The sequence below is a fragment of the Alnus glutinosa genome, chromosome 3 (assembly GCF_958979055.1).
Source record: "Alnus glutinosa chromosome 3, dhAlnGlut1.1, whole genome shotgun sequence".
Taxonomy (NCBI): domain Eukaryota; kingdom Viridiplantae; phylum Streptophyta; class Magnoliopsida; order Fagales; family Betulaceae; genus Alnus; species Alnus glutinosa.
In genome coordinates this window covers 35,896,137-35,914,955 of record NC_084888.1, presented here as the reverse complement: position 1 = coordinate 35,914,955, position 18,819 = coordinate 35,896,137, and the positions used below count along the sequence as shown (strand labels likewise).

The 18,819-nt window shown below is 34.9% G+C and overlaps 1 long non-coding RNA gene across 1 annotated transcript; it reads left to right on the top strand.

The window, feature by feature from the left end:
* The first annotated feature begins 7,573 nt into the window (after positions 1–7,573).
* On the top strand, positions 7,574–18,503 carry LOC133862645 (uncharacterized). The gene is made up of 4 exons (XR_009899264.1): positions 7,574–7,632; positions 16,612–16,678; positions 17,296–17,352; positions 18,261–18,503. It is a non-coding gene; the product is annotated as an uncharacterized LOC133862645 (long non-coding RNA).
* The last annotated feature ends 316 nt before the right edge of the window (positions 18,504–18,819 follow it).

The window sequence follows — 18,819 nt, the reverse complement described above, 5'->3', positions numbered from 1 at the left end:
ATTTTCCATTTGCTTGGTAATGGAAGAAATGGAGAAAGATAAGGAAGAAGGAATACAAAAATATTCAATTTACCCTTAATTGGTGTTTTTTCCTACTCATTTTCCATGTTCGAGATAGTGACTCATATTTAGAACAAAAAATTTACACTAATTCCTAGTTCAAGGTGTCATGAATGAAGTGAATTAAGAGTAAGGAAGGAGCGGAGTTAATTGCGCCATTGCAAGTCATTTCTGTTTGCTATTAATTATCTTTATCTCACACAAATTCTATGTGTGCTATTGTCTTTATTTTTCTCTTTATTATGCACTGAAATTGAATAGTTTTACCATTCCACTATTTCTTACTAGTTACTCCAATGACTAATCCGGCCTCCCAAATCGGTCTTCAAGATTATGGTGTATTACTTACAACTAACCCTCCAAAATATGAAGGCAGTGAAAGCCACAATTAAACATTAAAATGGCCTAAATAAGATACAAACAACTTCATACTAGCAATTATTTGGGTTTGATGATGATTAGCCTTGTCAATTGCAAATTTGAATCTCATGCTAGTCTGATCTGTTCTCTGTTTGGAGATGGCCACGAACAGGTTTTTACTTGAGTTTAGCTTGCCTCTAGTGAAAAGATCAGTGAAAATCTGTTACGCAGAAATAAAGGGATAATTACACCATTAGTCCTTGAGGTTGATTTAAATTACGAATCACTCCCTGTAGTATAAAAAGTTCATAGAAAGTCCTTGTGGTAAACTATAATTATGAATTACTCCCTAAATCTGTTTTTCGTCCACAAAATCTGTTAGTTTGTCACGTCATATAAATACTGAGACAACCTATAAATATCATTTATATTGTAATCTACTAACGGACTTTGTTTACTTGGTAGACAGAAAATGGGTTTAGAGAGTAATTTGTAATTATAGTACCACAATTAGGTCAATCTCAGAGACCAGTAGTGCAATTATCTTAAAAATAAGGGATAAATACCCCATTGGTACCTGAGTTTTACGTGTTTTTAAATTTAGTACCTCAGTTTTGTTTAGTATCATAGGTGGTACCTGAATTAAGGGTAAAAACCCATTTGGTACCTCTGTTAGATTTTCCGTCCAAATTTTAACGCCTCGCCACGTGTCAACCGCTGAGGTTGACACGTGGCACTACATAAAAAAAAAAATTAAAAATTAAAAATTAAAATCTTTAGAAAATGATTAAAAATAATAAAATTTTAAAAAAGAAAATTAAAAAAAGAAAAAAGAAGAGGGGTGGCTGAGCCACCCCCTTGGCCACCATGGGGGTGGCCGGCCACCCCATTTTGCCCAGCCACCCCACAATTGAAAAAAAAAAAAAAAAAAAAAAAAAAAAAAAAAAATTGAAGGGTTTTGGCCCTAGGGGGTGGTTCGGCCACCCCCTAGGGCCAAAACCCATCAAAAAAAAATTGAGAGTTTGCCCTTGGGGGTGGCCGAACCACCCCCGTGGCCCTAGGGGGTGGTTCGGCCACCCCCGTGGCCCTAGGGGGTGGTTCGGCCACCCCCTAGGGCCAAAACCCTACAAAAAAAAAATTGAGGGTTGGCCCTTGGGGGTGGCCGAACCACCCCCTAGGGCCAAAACCCTTCAAAACAAATTTTTTTTTTTTTTTTTTTTTTCAACTGTGGGGTGGCCGAACCACCCCATAGGGGGTGGTTCGGCCACCCCAGACCGGCCAAGGGGGTGGCTCAGCCACCCCTCTTCTTTTTTCTTTTTTTAATTTTTTTTTTAAAAATTTTATTATTTTTAATCATTTTCTAAATATTTTAATTTTAAATTTTTAAATTTTTTTTATGTAGTGCCACGTGTCAACCTCAGCGGTTGACACGTGGCGAGGCGTTAAAATTTGGACGGAAAATCTAACAGAGGTACCAAATGGGTTTTTACCCTTAATTCAGGTACCACCTATGATACTAAACAAAACTGAGGTACTAAATTTAAAAACACGTAAAACTCAGGTACCAATGGGGTATTTATCCCTAAAAATAAATGATAAAAATTGTAAGATTGGAAGTCAAAACTCTTTTTATTCAATCTGGCCTGGCCCAGTCAAGAAACGACTAGGTTTTGAAAAGCCCACCCAAAAGTTTCCCAAATACCGGAATATTTGTCTCCCGGCTCATCAGAGCAATCTGGGTTAGATGGGCCATATTATGTGTGCCCAACTGATCCTAGGCCAGCGCACAAGTCGACCCATCATAGCACGAGACTTTCCTTGGCCGGCCCAATATCGTTGAGGTATATTAAAATGAACACCTTCCGAAAGTCCTACGTTCTCAGCATCAAATTGAGGGATCTATTGAAAAAAAGAAAAAAGAAAAAATGCAAATTCAATTTGTGTGGTGTTTTTTTAATTTAAAAAATTAGCGTCATGTATTATTATTAAAATAAACTTAAAGGTTTATGGGGTTATGCCTAAAAATTAGTCCACTCGCTGTAGTTAAATTCTTTCAAAATATACCCTTGATGGATTATGTTAGAATGTTACGTCTGCGCCAATAAAATAATGACACGTGTCACTTTTAATAAAAAATTTTAAAACAAAAACCTTAAAAATTAATTTTTAAAAAAATTAGGGTATCTAATTTCATTTTTTGGCGTAGCAGTACTTTGGGCTAGCTGCACAAAAGTGGGGTGTACAGAGCGTAAAGGCCGAGCCTAGGATTCATCAACTAATCCCTAGCCCAATGCAATACACCTCACTCCCCAAATTGGACATTGAATCACAGCCTTCATCTCCTTCTCATCTTCTGGATCATGTCCGTTTTTTAATTTCCTTTTGGGTCAACCAAGGAAACTGTTGTGTTATGAGATTGAAATTAGGGCTAGCAATTTGGTACATAATATGTGAATTCGAATCGAATTTAACACCAAATTAGCGTGTTAAAATTGATGAATATGATCTATTTAATTAAAAGAGTCGGGTTAAATTTGTATCATTTGATCTTTATGATCTTATATTCATGTTTCGACATGATTCAAACCCGACCCGAAATTAGCAAGTTATGGTTGAAGAATCTAACTTATTTAATTAAATGAATTGGATTAGAATTAACCTATATAATCTTATATCCATGATTCGAAACGACTCAAACCCAACATGCGAACACAAATTATCACTCATAATTAAGATATCTATTACTAAATTGTCAAAATAATGCATAAATTCAAGCAATTTACAAAACGAGTGATGCAGGATATAGTTGTTCCAGACAGGTAGGTCTATATGAAGATACCTACATAAAATGCAAGCGATAGACAAGTTTTTTTTTTATTTTATAAATGACCATCCAAAGGCAAGCAAAATCTCTAGTCATTCATGGCTTCTCCCCCTCGGTCTAGCATTCTCTCTTCTTGTTGGCCACTCAACTTCTCATAATGACCATGAGGCAAATTCCTTGAACTTTATTCACGGCCAAATGTCTCGGATGATTTAGTAGGTTTTATATTATACTCTACCAATGATAATGATATTGTGCATGCAAGCTTGTTTTATTGTGTATATATATGAGCAACAGGCAGTTGGACGAAGTTTCCTTCACACAACCATGCTACAAGAAGTCATTTACAGGTTATAAAAGCCTAATAATGGTATTAAAGTATTAATTAAATAATTAAATTTATTTTTTTAATTGCATCTTGTCTCATTCAATCACAATTTGTTAATACGGGTGAGGATGTAATTGGAGTCATGCCAATCACAATTTGTTGTTTATACTCATATTTTTAAAATTAACAAAAAAGTGGACATTCACGGTCCGTGGGTCCATTTGTTTTTTATTTTATTTTTTATTTTATTTTGTTTTTAACTTTTTAATTAAAGGTAAATTTTTAAATTTGTATTTTATAAATTTTATAGAGTATAAGAATCATTTTACATATTAGCCATTTGAGTTAACACAAAATTTAACAATAGAAGTGAAATTAAAAATGACTGAAAAATAAAATATCTACATTTCAACTTTTGATAATTCAATTTTAACATTGCAATATCTATGGCACATCAGAGGTGCAAGACTGCAAGCTAGTGAAGTTTCCCCTTGAATTTGCTTTACTTGATGCGTACATACAATATCTCTGGATGTTCTAATTCATCAAACCTTCATTTTAGTTTTTTAGTACTTTGCTTTTATTTTGTGTAAACTTTTATCCTCCACTTTGTTTCTTAGTAAAGAGACAAGTAATTGTGTTTGAATTGTATTGTCTTTCTTGATTATTACAGCAGAGTGTAGAACACCTATATATACATGGGCAATGAGTTTATGTTACAGAAAATGATCCCACGGATTGTGGGGTAATAAATGTACAAGTTATTGTCCTGCCTTGTGTGATGTGATTCAATTGCCTTGTAGAGATGATTGCTGATGTTCAGGCTTAATGTTTGTGTCCATTTCCATGTACGCACGGTTCCATGCTGTGTATGCTTTGATTTGCAGAATCTTGCCTTGTGAGGTTGATAGGATGAGTTGGTGTATCATGCTGAGCTGGATCACCTTCCTGTGATTTCGTGATTGGCTTGATATCATGCTGAATATCTGCTAGTGTCTTGATACTTGAAGCATACTCTCTTCCATGGCCTTCTAATACGACGCCACTCTCCTGTACAATTACATGCCTTCTCCGATGCTGATTGGGCTGGCTGCCCCGATGATCGAAGATCCACCGGTGGCTACTGTATTTTCCTTGGTTCCAACCTTATCTCCTGGAGCTCACGGAAACAAGCTACTGTCTCACGCTCAAGTACAGAAGCTGAATACCGGTCACTAGCCAACACCACGGCTGAACTCCAATGGTTGCAATCCCTTCTCAAGGAACTTGGAGTCTTCCTCACAAATCCACCTACCCTTTGGTGTGATAACCTTGGAGCTACCTACCTCACGGCTAATCCCATGTTCCATGCCCGCACTAAACATATCGAGATCGACTTCCATTTTGTGCGTGACAAGGTAGCCTCTAAAGCTCTGGAAGTGCGGTTTATTTCCACTAAAGATCAGAAAGCGGATATCTTCACCAAACCTCTTGTCTCCACCCGCTTCACCACTCTTCGTGACAATCTCAGCATCATTGAAATTCCGCTTCAATTGAGGGGGCATATTAAGACACTAGCAGATATTCAGCATGATATCAAGCCAATCACGAAATCACAGGAAGGTGATCCAGCTCAGCATGATACACCAACTCATCCGATCAACCTCACAAGGCAAGATTCTGCAAATCAAAGCATACACAGCATGGAACCGTGCGTACATGGAAATGGACACAAACATTAAGCCTGAACATCAGCAATCATCTCTACAAGGCAATTGAATCACATCACACAAGGCAGGACAATAACTTGTACATTTATTACCCCACAATCCGTGGGATCATTTTCTGTAACATAAACTCATTGCCCATGTATATATAGGTGTTCTACACTCTGCTGTAATAATCAAGAAAGACAATACAATTCAAACACAATTACTTGTCTCTTTACTTAGTGATCGAAAATATGATATTGAAAAAAATTTTGAATTGAATTTTGTTGATCCAAGCGATAATTTTCTAAGATATATTACAAATATAGCCGCTTGTGAAGTATGGAATATTGAGATCAAATTGAATTCCCAGCTGTGAATACTAGTAACCCAGTGTAATATATAAAAGATTAAATTGTAAAATATAAAAACATTTATTATAGTATAAAATTAGGATGAAAAAAAATATGTGCATAATGCGGGCAATATATATGTTATTTAAATTATAAGTAGAATCTTTAATATATATATATATATGCTACTTAAATTAAAAAAAAATATATATATATGTGCATAATGTGGATAATATATATGCTCAAAAAAAGGGGCTTAAAACATTTTGAGTCGTTTTTAAGTTTTAAAAACGGCTCATGTAATGTCCAAGACATTTTGTAGTAATTAAAATATGAAATTTAAATAAATAATTGATTAAAATTAATTTAATGTCATTAAAAAATGTAAAGGAATATTTTTAGGCCTAAAGAAATAGAAAAGAAAAAAAGAAATTATAAAAGAAAATAGAATAAAAATAAAATTATAAAAGAAATTGGAAAAGAAAATTGAAAAAAAAAAAAGAAATTAGAAAATAAAATTATATATATATATATAGAAAAGGGGGCCTGTTGGCCCAAATGACCATTAAATTAATAAAAATAAATAAATAAAAGAAAAAAAAAGTCAAAGAGTTAAAAAAGAAGAAGAAGAAGAAGAGAGGTGCACGTGGAGGTGTGCACCTCCCTTATCAAATAAATGGAAAGGCACAAAATGGCCTTTCCAAAGCAGAGGGCTGTGCGCCTAGGCTGTTTAAAAGAAAAAAAATAAATAAATGGGAAAGCGTCATCTAACCCGAGAGAAAAAGAAACAGGAATGAGAAAATTTTTTTCTTAAGGTTTTTCATACAAAAATTATGATCTATAAAGATCTAACCATCCAAACTCAAATCCGACTTCGGCAACATGATCTACGAAGCCCGATCTACGTTTCTACCGATTGGTTTGAGGTATTTTTGCAAACTTTTGGTCTTTGAGATTTTAAATTAAATCTAAAGAAATATGAGTTTGATTTTATGTGTTCATAGAATTTGTTGTGTGAGGAGCTTGCTAAACACTTTCCAAGTATTGGATTTACATTTGGTAAAATTTTTGGTGAATTTCTTCAAACCCTAACTTTTAGGTATTTAATTTTAATTGAGTTTTTATGTTATTAACCCTTAATAAAAGCTATTGGGTTAATAATATTGTGTTTGAAGCAGTATTTTATAAATTATAATTTAAAGTTTAGAAGCCTTAATTTGATGGGTTAAATTAATTTGGAAGTTTTTAAGTGATTAAAATTTAGATCGATAAATTATGTTAATAAGTTAGTAATTGTTGTAAAAATATTAACAAACATAATATTGGAGTTAATGATATTGAGAAAATATTAGTGAGAAATAATTTAGAGATAAGTGAATATAATTTTAGGGCTAATATTATTATAAAAGTGTTAGTGAAAATAATTTATGAGTTAGTGAAATTAATTACAGGTGAGTAATTAATATTATGAGTAATTAATTAAATAATGATTTTAATATCTAACCCTTAGTAAATACTTTGGGTTAGTATTGTTTGAGTTTTAGATAGTATTTAGGATTTATAGGTAGACGTTTGGAATCCTTAAAATATTATGGGTTTTTCATGGGTTAGCTCTTGAGCAATTTAAGAGTTAAATGTGAGTTGAATATCAAAAGTTGTCAATAATGTGCAATGTATTGTTTTTACAGTAATGCATTGCAAGGTAGTGCCTAAGAGACTTAGTGCTTAATATCCGCGCAGCCAAGGTGAGTATTCTACTCACTGAGAAGTATTATTTTCATATATGATGAATTGCAAAATATATATTGTTTTACAAACCTGAATTGCAATAGTGTGCAATAATGTGCAATGAATTGCAAAATACATATTGTTTTTCATGGGTTAGCTCTTGAGCAATTTAAGAGTTAAATGTGAGTTGAATATCAAAAGTTGTCAATAATGTGCAATGTATTGTTTTTACAGTAATGCATTGCAAGGTAGTGCCTAAGAGACTTAGTGCTTAATATCCGCGCAGCCAAGGTGAGTATTCTACTCACTGAGAAGTATTATTTTCATATATGATGAATTGCAAAATATATATTATTTTACAAACCTGAACCAACAATATGTTGATTATGATCTGTTTTGGATGATTTAAGTACTTTTGAGTATATTGAAATTATGATGATATTTTGAAGTATGAATATGATATGTGATTTTAAAGTGAGTATAAGTTGGAGATTTAAGTTATGCAAATTGTCTAAAAAATGATATGTTGGACTGTTTATGTTTTATAAAGAAAACATGTGTTAAAAGCAAGATTATGAAATTAAATGTATAGTATTTAAGCATGAGCATTGAGCATAAAACATGAACGCATAAACAAACTATTGGGGGACCTACGCCCCATACGAACATACACATGAACTAGTATTGGGGGACCTACACCTCATAGGAACATACGCATAAACTAGTATTGGAGGATCTACGCCCCATAGGAATACTACAGAAACTTACATGAACATGTATAACATTGTTTTCATGAGTGTGATGTTTTTTTAATTATGAGTAGTTTTGCTAGACGTGTTAGTATGCATAAGAGTCTCAATGGGAAAGAACTTATGTATATTCTTATCGGATGGTTGCATGATTTAAAGGCCATTGTTTTCTAAGTCTCACTAAATCAAAAGTTATATAGTAGGTGAGGATGTATATAGTTGTTTCCAACAATGGAACTTCTACGTATAAGCTCAGTTGCGTAGTATGCTTTAAATGTTTTCTATTAGTCGGTGTTTGTTATATCAACTATGAGGGTTTTCAAACAAAAGTTTATAAAATTAGTGGCTGTTATAGTGTACGTATGACTAGAAAAGAAAAGTTGGCTCTTTACGAAAACTCAGTGAATAGTATACCTCCGAGGTCTTAATGTATTTATTTATGCTAAGACGGTGGGCTCATAATTCCACCTGTGTGGATGCGCACTACAAAAAAAAAAAGAATTCTTGACGGTTTTTTTCTAAACGGTTTCTAAAACCGTCTATAAAAAAACCATTAGAGACGGTTTTTTTTAGAACCGTCTATAAAAAAAAAGTTTTGTGGACGGTTTGAACAAAACCGTCTGAAATTTTATGGACAATTTAATCAAACCGTCTATAAGAATTAAAGACGGTTTTCAAAAACTCATCAATAAATGCAAATTTACAGACGGTTTGGGACAAAACCGTCTGGAACTGTTATAGACGGTTTGGGACGAACCGTCTGTTTACATTCAATTCTTGCATTTATATGAGCACAGCTTCAATTCAATTTCAAAAAAAATATTTTTGCCCCAAAACTTTCTGCCTTTCCTTCCTCCCTCTCACAGCCCACTAAAAATGAGAACACCAGCTAGCTACCTACACCAACACAACAAAGCAACCATGAAGAAGTCAGATCACCAGCTCAGATCGCATCGTCGAGGAACTCAGAGTCGCTCGTCGTCGACTCACATGGAGTCGCCGCACTCGTCGTACGGGTTCTACTTGCCGATACGATATGAGCTCGGGGACTTGCCGGAGACCTAGCCCTTCGAGTCGCCGGAGAACTCGCAAGGGAAGCTCACCGAAAACTCCAAGGTGATCGTCGCTGTCAACAGGTTCACGCATTAATCGCCACTTCCGTCGCCGGGGGACCGCCAGAAAAGCCGGAGAACACGAAGTTCCTATGGCCAATGACGGTGATCAATCGAGAGAGGAAAGAGGACCTTTCGCCGTCGGTGACGAAGGTGGGGCCGATCGCCGACGAGGAAGGCCAAAGATCCGATCGACAGAGAGGAAGGCCGGCCAGGGATCTGATTCGTCGGAGGACTGTGCTAGGGTTTAATATATTAATATTAATAAATTAATAAATGATATTAATATAAAAAAAAAAAATTAATAATTAATGATTTTGGACGGTTTTGGCCAAACCATTTGGACTTTGTTCCAAACGGTTTTTTACCATTTTTAGACGATTTGAAACCGTCTAGAAATCCAAAATTTTTTGTAGTGGCGGCAACCCCCGCAACCGTGCAGACATTGATGCTTTAGTCGTAGGTTATGCGGATATAGATATTGCATGTCCACATAGCGTATAGGATGCTATGGGTGAAGCATATTGCGACAGTCATAAGTTACGGACTTAAGGGTAGTCTGTATTTTGGGTATTTTATTTATGGCTCATGTTCTACGTGGCACATGTATTTGTTGAGCCTGTATTTTAGTATGTAATTAGTGTAATACATTTTATAAGCCATAAATAGATAGACTTGTAAATGGCTCTTGTTGTAATTAACTGTTATGTATTAGATATATTTCCGCTTATGATATGTGTTCCGTTGCACATTGATTATTATATTCCGCTGTTAGATTTAACTCTGATTATCAGGTGCATATTATAGGGCATGTGTCATATGTTGGCTGAGCGACATGTAGTCGTGCCACTCTGAAGATCCATTTTTATTTTTTTTTTTTTTTTTTTTTTTTTTTTTTTTTTTTTTAAAAAGGGTCATCACAGCTAATGGTATCAGAGCAGTTCACTCTAGGGCTGGTTAGGAAAAGCAGAGAAGTGGAAACTTAAGGTTGTGTCATAGTCTAGGGAAGACAAAAGAGCCGTAGGAAATCTTAAAAGATTCAACAAAGATAGTAAATTAAAGTGTAATACTTCATATGCATTATATAGATTTTGTAATGCATATTATTAGATCTATGTGTGTAGGTAGCTTTCCTCTCACTTTCACTTTGTAGGATAACTCTGATGTGATTGTGTAGAGTATATCGCTTAGATTGGGAATGATTTAGAATAAGCTTCTTGTGTACATCGCATGGGTATTGTAATGCATATAATCTTTCTTTCCCAGTATTGTCTATGTGGCATTTCATTGTGCAGACAAAGTCATGCCGCCTAGACAAGCAATGTCGATACGCAATGAGGAAGAGGATTCCCCTATGAGTGATTGAGGTGAAAGTGATTTTTGGAGCCTCTACCTCCTCCTACCATCTGTTGAGGAAATTGGTTGTTAGTAGTGGTCCTAGGCATTCCTCATTGATGGACCTTTGACCACGAATCATTTGAGAAAAAAAAATAAAAATGAATGATCAAAGCCATTGGGAGCTCATGCTTCCTCACTGTTGAAGAAGCAACTTATTGGTTGTGGCTCTAAGTTCCTTGGAGAAGAGGATGCATTTGTGTAACGACCCACCCCCATGACACAATATTGTTCTCTTTTAGCTCCCCAAACTAGACTTCCCAGGGGGTCGCCCATCCTGAAATTTCTCTCGCAGAAGCATGCTTAACTACAGAGTTCTGATAAGTTCATGACCATCACGGCTTTAAAATGTGTTGTGTCATAAATGATGCATTTATACATATAAGCATATCCCCATTCCCAGGCGATGTGAGATGTCACAATCACCGCCCCTTGGGACCCAGCGTCCCCGCTGGCGACCCTCATGGGATTACCCCATTCTTGGGGTCCCAGCGAGTGCCCTCTAGCAATCCTCATGGGCTTGTGCACGCTCCCACCATCTCAGGTTGGGCAATGACTTTGATACCATTCTGTAACGACCCACCTCCCATGACACAATATTGTCTGCTTTTGGTTCCCCAAACTAGACTTCCCAGGAGGTCACCCATCTTGGGATTGCTCTCGCAGAAGTACGCTTAACGGCAAAGTTCTAATAGGTTCATGATCATCACGGCTTTAAAACACATTGTGTCATAAATGGTGCATTTATACATATAAGCACATCCCCATTCCCAGGCGATGTGGGATGTCATAATTTGCGAGCCGCTTTGGTGTATGTGTCAAATCACATGTATGCTTTCGATGTGGTAAACTTGGCCACCTCGTAAAGCTATGTCCATCGTTAGCCGCTTTGACTTAAAGGAACTCTAGTGTTGCCCAGTGTAGAGTATTGGAGCTACACTCAGATGTATATCGAGGAAGACCTAGGGCACATTGTAAATATGGTCAATGAAGTCATTTCGCGTGAGGTCGCCAACTTGTTGCTGCCAAATTCAAGTACCTTTAGCAGGAAACTATTAGTCGAGACAGTTTGCTCAAGTATGGTGTGCCCACTTACATTGAGCAATGCTGAAATCTGTCCAACTCCCGCAAATGATGCCACAAGTATTATATCTTTATGCTGTAGCATTGTGTGCATTTGGCTTATTTGAGTTTTATCCATTCGTATGTCTCACTATGCATGGTTACATGCATAATGAGCATCAAACCTTTAAAATCAAAGTGCGTGACCATTTCTATTGCTGATGCATTTTTCCACAATAAACAGGGAAGTTATTGCCTTAGCACTATATAGTTGATGACATTGTTAGTTCTAGTGTTTGACATGATGAGCTATAGTGTCTAACTCATTTAGTTTGATATGTTAAGTTGTCTACCCTTGTCTCATTTGCATTTGTAAGTTATGCAAATTGAGCATCGAACCTTTAGATTAGAACTCATGCGTGATCACTCATGTTGGTGACGCCTTCGATTGTAGGGAGCGTGTGGACAATCGTTCCATTTGTATTAGAGAAAAGACTGTTAGTGAAGCTAGCAATGTTATGCCTGTAGAGTTTTAATGTTAGCATATTTAGCTTCAACATGTAATGTGTTGAGTTTTAATGCCATGCATATAGGATTTCGGTGTTCAACATGCTAAACAATAAAGCTTACTATGTTGAATTACGATATTAACTCGTTAGGGCTTTGGTGTCAATTTGGATTGATTGACGACCAAAGAGTAGAAGTGAACATAGATAATCACAAGTTGGTAGTTGTATTCCTACCCCATAGTATAGAGAGTTCGAACTTTGCGGGTCTCGTTTACGAGTTACTTCGCTATCTCTCTCCAACATTTGACAATGATGAATGTCCGAGAGTGTATACTTATGTGTTTGGCTTATGCCTAAGCCAAGCTCAAATCGAGTCCAAGTTAAGAATATCCGGGTAGTGCAAATGTTTCCACTTTAGTCGCGAGTCTATGCGAGAATGCATAGGTTACCGTGTGTTAAACCTAGAGACGATCTAGGATGAGTGTTCCATAAAGAAGACTAACAGCTTGTTCGGTTAACTCATGGAGATTCAGTATTCTTGGGAGATTGACTTTCTTCGGAGATACCATTGACTTTTGGTGCAAAAAAAAAAAAATGTGTCAAAGTCAATGATCCATATATGGTATGACCATTATGAGTTTTTGGTGATGTCATTTGGATTGACAAATACACCGTTGGTATTTATGGACTTGATGAATCAAGCGTTCCATGGGTACCTTGACATCTGAGCAGCTGAGTTTACTGTTGACATGTTAGTTTATTAGACTAGTTGTGTCGAGCATGGAAGACACTTGGTATCAGTGTTGGAAGTGCTTAGTAAAAGGGATTCTTCGTCAAGCTTATGAGAGGTGAACTTTGGTCGAGGAAATGTCATTATTGGTTTATGTAATGAACAAGAATGGACACGTAGTTAACACAATAGAACAAGAACACACAATTGCACTTGTGCTTCAACTACCCAGGAAAATTGTTGGGTATGTGGTTTGCACAAATACATCACAATAGGCAGGGATCCACCCTTGTGTAATAACAAGGATATAGCCTATGCCCTACTATTTTGTGGGCAATACCTCTATGGTGAAGTGCGCGTGGAATACACGCTTAACACCCAAGTCTTGATGCATTTCGGAGTTGAGAGACGGAGACATGAGGTAACGTTGATAGCTTGTAGTGCTAGGAGATCTTGACGGCAAGATGTCCTGTCACGCGACTTAAGCCACTGTCACGACTAAAGCACTAAGTGGAAATCTCGTGATGGTGAGATTGACTCAAAGTGTATTGTGAGTGTTAGTTCAACATGCCCTTTGCAGACGGACGGCTAATTCGAGAGATCTATTTAAACATTCGAGGATATGCTCAAGTTATGCGTGTGGGAATCGGTGGAGTTGGTCATAATATCCGTCAGTAGTTGTAAACGTTGTATCGCATGTAACGTCATATGAACGCTAACATGGAACGCCATTTCATTTGGCATGAAGTTGGTGTGAAACGATCAACGAACTTTGAAGTGGTGCATGATTCTAGGGAAGATTGCACTCGTTCAAAGTGGATATTACCTACATAGTGAAGGAAGCTATGTGAAAAAACATTGTCGCAAATCTGTGTTTCAAATTGATGATCTTGTGAAATGCAAGGTGTCGCCAATGTGAAACATGTAACGTTTTGGGCAATATGGATGTGCTCAACTACGAAAATATTGAGTTGTTCCTAGTGCAAAATGTATGTCCATCACATAATCAGTCATGATGTCTTCTAATTTTAGGGGCCATTCATAACATTTCCTCGTATTTATTTGTTGCAAACGTGTTTGCGACCCTTTACTTGTGATGTACTTCTTTGTATTCAATGGAAATTGACTTATTGATAAGCGTCGAATGTTACACATTCAAGCCCTTTAACTTATATATGTTAATTCCTTAGCATTGTTATTTGTTTGATTTTGTGTTGTTTTAATGTTTTCAGGTTTTAAATAAAGATGCAATTAATTCCATTAATTTTGGGCTTAAAGTACAGTTTGAGAAGACCTACAAGATATGTTTAAACTTAACTAATCATAATAGAATACCTATATGATGTGGTTAGGTTTAATCAAATCAAGAGAAGGATAAAATCGGAATTTCTCCACTAAGAGTCAAAATTGGATTGGATTCAAATTTGAATTCTGCATATGTTTCAGTGTTTTGATCATATCTTTTGCGTCAGATATCATATTACAATTAAATTGATGGCGTTGGAAAGCTAATAAAAAATAAAACAAATATGTTTGAAATATATTTTCCCAAATTCGGACATTTACTATGCCAAAATCGCCTCGCAATAAATGACCACAATCCTGGACGTATTTGGAATTCTTTTCCTACTTGGACAAGAAGACTCAAGAGACGATTTTTCTGGAATTACAAGAGCTTCTAAGCCTCTCATAATCCCTATAAATAACCCCTAAGCTTCAAAAGAATGTGTGCTTGGTGCCTGGGCTTATGCTTAATTAGATTTAGACAAAAATTCTTCTTGGAGGCCTGACAAGTTGAAGAGGAGAAGAACATGGCAGGAGGCCATCCCAGCACTACGATGAGCGACTAAATTCTTAATAGGGTGTTGATGTAGCCCTTTCCAAGTAACAATAGTTTAATTGTATTTTAGTTTGGAATTTTCTCTATGCATGATGGTTGTATAAGTATGAAAATTGATTTTAATGTTTATATTTAATCATTATGAATTTCTTATCTTGTCTTAGAAAGTCTTTCATATTGATTGAACTCAATTCTTCATATTTTCTGTGATTATGTGAATGATTGTTATACAACGGTTTTAATTGATATATGATCAAGAGGATTAGATAGACCATGCTTAGGGAAGACGAATTGAACTACACCCTAGTTTAGTGTAATTTAGGTAGACAGTCCGTGCCAACCGAAGATGGGTTATACTATTCCATTGATTGTGTGTATATTCTATTAAAGACGTAACTAGTCCATGCCTAGGGAAGACGGGTCGTACTGCATCTTAGTTATTAGGTGGACGGTTTGTGCCAACCGAAGATGGATTATACTTATTCTTTAAAGGTACTTTCTTGACTACTCGAGTGAGACGAGCCCTATATCATGCATAGTATGAATTTTCCTTATTAATTTATTATTAACCATTGTTATGCGGTGAGTGGTGAAATCAATCCCCTATTCTTTATCTCATCTCTACTATCTTTAAATTTATGTCTTTTACTTTTATGCATTTATTTTTAGAAAACAAAAACTAAATCAAACATATTTTTAATTAAGTTATATTTAATCTCGATAAGCTTGATAATAATACCCCTGCAGTCCTTGAGGTTCGACACCCTCTCTATAGCCTTATCATACAATGATTCGTTCTATTGCGAGTGGTTAATTTTATTATTGATATATTTTGATAAACAAAAGACCAAATCACTTATGAAGAAGTGCAAAACAAGCTATGGTTTATAAGAAAACGCAAAATTCATTTCGTTGGTGAAAACTCTGTAGTGAAATCACGGTGTTGAGAAAGTCATATGAGTGTTCGACCGTTAAATGCGGGAGTGATCCCTCATTTTACAGAATAAATGCGGGTATGATTGTTATGTCATACAATTTTCGCGTAAGTACCCCAAGTAAAATGCATACATGTATGGGTATTTTTAATATGGAACACATGCTCGTATGTGTGTAAAGCGAATTAATGTCTAAATTTCAAGGATGAAATTTTTGTAAGGAGGGAGGAATGTAATATCCAAGACATTTTGTAGTAATTAAAATACAAAATTTGAGTAAATAATTGATTAAAATTAATTTAGTGTCATTAAAAAATGTAAAATAATATTTTTAGGTCCAAAGAAATAGAAAGGAAAAAAAAAATTATAAAAGAAATTAGGAATGAAAATTGAAAAGAAAAGAAATTAGAAAATAAAATTATATATATATATATAGAAAACGGGGCCCGATGGCCTTTAAATCAAGGCCATACCGTCGTTAAGAAAGAAATGGCCAAATGACCATTAAATTAATAAAAATAAATAAATAAATAAAAGAAAAATAAAAGTCAAAAGTCAAAAAAAAATAAATAAATAAATAGAAGAGGTGCACGTGCACCTCCCTTCTCAAATAAATGGAAAGGCCAAAATGGCCTTTCCAAAGCAAAGGCCATGTGCCTCTGCTCTTTAAAAGAAAAAATAAATAAATGGGAAAGCGTCATATGACCCGAGAGAAAAAGAAACAGGAATCAAAGAATTTTTTTCTTAAGGTTTTTCATACAAAAATTATGATTTACGAAAATCAAACTGTCCAAACTCAAATCCGACTTTGGTAACGTGATCTACGAAACTTGAACTACGTTTCTACCGATTGGTTTGAGGTATTTTCGCAAACTCTTGGTCTTTGAGATTTTAAATTAAATCTAAAGATATATGAATTTGATTTTATGTGCTTATAGGATTTGTTGTGTGAGGAGCTTGCTAAACACTCTTCAAGTGTTGGATTTACATTTTGTAGAATTTTTGGTGAGTTTCTTCAAACCCTAACTTTTGAGTATTTAATTTTAATTGAATTTTTATGTTATTAACCCTTAATAAAAGCTATTAGGTTAATAATATTGTATTTGGGGCAGTGTTTTATAAATTATAATTTAAAGTTTAGAAACCTTAATTTGATGGGTTAAATTAATTTGAAGGTTTTTAAGTAATTAAAATCTAGATCGTTAAATTATGTTAATTAGTTAGTAATTGTTGTAAAAAGATTAACGAACATAATATTAGAATTATTGATATTGAGAAAATATTAGTGAGAAATAATTTAGAAATAAGTGAATATAATTTTAAGGCTAATATTATTATAAAAGTGTTAGTGAAAATAATTTATGGGTTAGTGAAATTAATTACGGGTAAGTAATTAATATTATGAGTAATTAATTAAATAATGATTTTAATATCTAACCCTTAGTAAATACTTTGGGTTAATATTGTTTGAGTTTTAGATAGTGTCTAGGATTTATGGGTAGACGTTTGGAACCCTTAAAATATTATGGGTTTTTCATGGGTTAGCTCTTGAGCAATTTAAGAGCTAAATGTGAGTTGAGTATCAGAAGTTGTCAATAATGTGTAATGTTTTGTTTTTACAGTAATGCATTGCAAGGTGGTGCCTAGGAGACTTAGTGCTTAATATCCGCGCAGCCAAGGTGAGTATTCTACTCACTGAGAAGTATTATTTTCATATATAATGAATTGCAAAATATATATTGTTTTACAAACTTGAACCAATAATATGTTGATTATGATCTATTTTGAATGATTTGAGTACTTTTGAGTATATTGAAATTATGATGATGTTTTGAAGTATGAATATGATATGTGATTTTAGAGTGAGTATAAGTTTGAGATTTAAGTTATGCAAATTGTCTAAGAAATGATATGTTGGACTGTTTATGTTTTATAAAGAAAGCATGTTTTAAAGGCAAGATTATGAAATTAAATGTACAGTATTTAAGCATGAGTATTGAGCATGAAACATGAACACATAAACAAACTATTGGGGGACCTACGCCCTATACGCATGAACTAGTATTAGGGGACCTATGCCCCATAGGAATACAACAGAAACTTACATAAGCATGTATAACATTGTTTTCATAAGTGTGATGTTCTTATATTATGAGTAGTTTTGCTAGACGTGTGAGTATGTATAAGAGTCTCAATGGGAAAGAACTTATGTATATTTCTATCAGATGGTTGTATGATTTAAATGCAATTGTTTTCTAAGTCTCACTAAATCAAAGGTACTATAGTAGGTGATGATGTATGTAGTTGTTTCCAATAATGGAACTTATACGTATAAGCTCAGCTACGTAGTATGCTTTAAATGTTTTCTATTAGTCGGTATTTGTTATATTAGCGATGATGGTTTTCAAACAAAAGTTTATAAAATTGGTGGCTGTTATAGTGTACGCATGAATAGAAAAGGAAAGTTGGCTATTAGCGAAAACTTAGTGAATAGTATACCTCTGAGGTCTTAGTGTATTTATTTATGCTAAGACGGTTGGCTTATAATTTCACCTGTGCGGATGCGGCAACCCCCGCAACCGTGCAGACATTGATGCTTTGGTTGTAGGTTATGCGGATATAGATATTGACACGTCCACTTAGCGTATGCGATGCTATGAGTGAAGCATATCGTGGCAGTCATAAGTTACGGACTCAAGGGTAGTCTGTATTTTGGATATTTTATTTATGGCTCATGTCCTACGTGGCACATGTATTTGTTGAACCTGTATTTTAGTATGTAATTATACATTTTATAAGCCATAAATAGATAGACTTGTAAATGGCTCTTGTTGTAATTAACTGTTATGTATTAGATGTATTTCCGCTTATGATATGTGTTCCGCTGCACATTGATTATTATATTCCGCTATTAGATTTAACTCTGATTATCAGGTGCATGTTATGGGACATGTGCCATATGTTGGCCAAGCAACATGTAATCGTGCAAATGTGAAGATCCGTTTGTATGTTTTCAAAAAAAAAAAAAAAAGGGGTCGTCATAGCTCAAAACAGTGATTTATTTATTTATTTATTTTTCTTTAGAAGTGTAAACTACAATACAGTGCAGAATTGCAGCAAATTAAAGGCATAAATTACAACCATTT